Genomic DNA, 1,997 nt, shown 5'->3' with positions numbered 1-1,997 from the left:
ACATTAGCCAAATATGGTATTTAGAGGTCCAAGAAATGCTGCCACCGCAGTATGTGGCAGCTGATGACAGGCTGGGACGTGGTAGTAGAAGTACCCGAGGGGGTGCATTGGTGAGCTTGGAGCTGCCCGCAAGCCTTTCCTGGCCATAGGAAAAGCCGTGTGGAATTGCACTGAGGAATTAGGAGGCAGGGACTCACCTGTGCATTGCTACTGGAGGATCTCTTAGCCCTTCGAGGTGCCTCCTCACCTTCCAGTGGATGATCTTCAGCTCTTAGCTCTCTTATTTCGAAGGAGGAAAGGAAAACTCAGCTTGCAGCCGGCTTTCATGGGTTGTGCTAGCCTGTGGGGACCTCTAGTGTGAGATGCGATCTGCACAGGATTTTCTGTGGTGCTGTGTGTAAGAGTTTCTTGCAAACTTTCATTTCACAACGTTAAGTACCTCTATGGATCAGGCCTTACTGTACTTAGACTGGTGAGCCGCTCCCTGTTAGACTGTAATTCCCCTCACTGCTTGTAGCTGTCTCTGTTGGAAACCCTCCTCTCCCTACTATAGTCCTTCACATCCTTCCAGGATCGGTTTCCAGTTTATCCAGCACTTTTTATGCAATGCTGGAGCATGGAGAGACACTTTCAGTTGTATCTCGGGACGATGCCTCGAGGCATTTTGCAAGAAAGCTCACTCTTTCCTGGGTAGTGATGTACCACGTCATGCTGCTTCCTGTACAATGTGGCTTTCTGTGGCTCATCTTCTCTTGTTTCTCTGTGCTCTACAATGTGCCTCTTCCCTCTTTCTTTCCTTCCTTTCTTTTTTTTTTCCTTTTTTCTTTTTTCTTTCTCCATTCTTCTTTGATATTTTATCATAGTTAGTGTTATTGTTTTCGGATGCTTTTTGCTATTTTTTTCCCCCTCCTCCTCTGTCTTTGCCATTTTGGGGGAATGTGGCTCATTCTTCATGACTCTGTTTCATCTCTTTCCAGCTCTGAAGTTAAGGATTATTAAGGCACTTAGCCTCCCTTTGTAGCAGAGGCTGTTTGAGATCTGTGTTAGGGAAACTTTTCTTTTTTTCTTTTTTTTTTTTTTTTTTGGTGTGTCTATTTCCCTTTTCACACGCAGTTACAAAGGCAACTGGAGACGTGAGAGTCAAGCTGGGCTCTTGCCCCCTGTGATGTGTCTGCTGTGGCTGTGACGTACTGCCTTTGAGCTCTGCTCTGCAGCTCCATCCTTCTCACAGTGATGCTGCTCTGCTGCTCGTAAGGAAAGGCAAGTAAAATATGGAAAAAGAAGAATTTGGCAGTTTTTTTGTTTGTGGGAGGACTAGAAGTTAGCTCAGTCTTCTGTCCTTTGGACCTTCAGTCTTCCAAAGAAAACTGAGTCTTCTTGTATCAGGTGGATATTTTTTCTTATAACCATTTTCAACACTATGTAGGTGTCTCTTCTCCATCTGGAAATACAAGCTTTTAACAGAGTTTCAGCCAAATATTACTGCGATTTGGTGGGCTGGGTTTGTTTTTGTTGGTGGTTTTTTTGGATGGAGAGGATTAAATCTTAGGAAGATCAGGTTGGGCTTTCTTGACGTACTCTTTAATCAACAGATTACTTTCAAATAAATTTTTTAAGAAGTTCACAATGAACATTAAGGAACAATGATCATTAAGCAGCACTGCTTCTTAGTGAAAATGGGGTATTTTGGTGTTGAGTTTTGATTTGTAAAAATTTGGGGGGGGGTTGTTGTTTTCTTGTTTTTTGGGGGGGGGTTTGGTTTTCTTGTTGATTTTTGGTTTGCTCTGAACTCTGAAAAACGTTGTTTTCCTTCCTGCTCTCCTTTCCTTCCTGTCTGGCTGCAGTAGATCATGGAGGACCTGGGAAGGCGAGGACCATGCATGGTGGTGGGATTTACCGCCCCGGCTAGAGGAGGTGTCTCTGTGCGTAGGTGGAGACTACACTTCCCAAGAGGCCCTGCTGCGAGCGAGCCCCAGTTTGGCTGAAGCCCCGGCCTT

This window comes from Tinamus guttatus, unplaced genomic scaffold (assembly GCF_059628265.1).
Source record: "Tinamus guttatus ecotype Peru unplaced genomic scaffold, ASM5962826v1 Tinamus_guttatus_pri_ptg001320l, whole genome shotgun sequence".
NCBI classification, from domain to species: Eukaryota; Metazoa; Chordata; class Aves; order Tinamiformes; family Tinamidae; genus Tinamus; species Tinamus guttatus.
Note: the sequence above shows the minus strand (reverse complement) of the source record.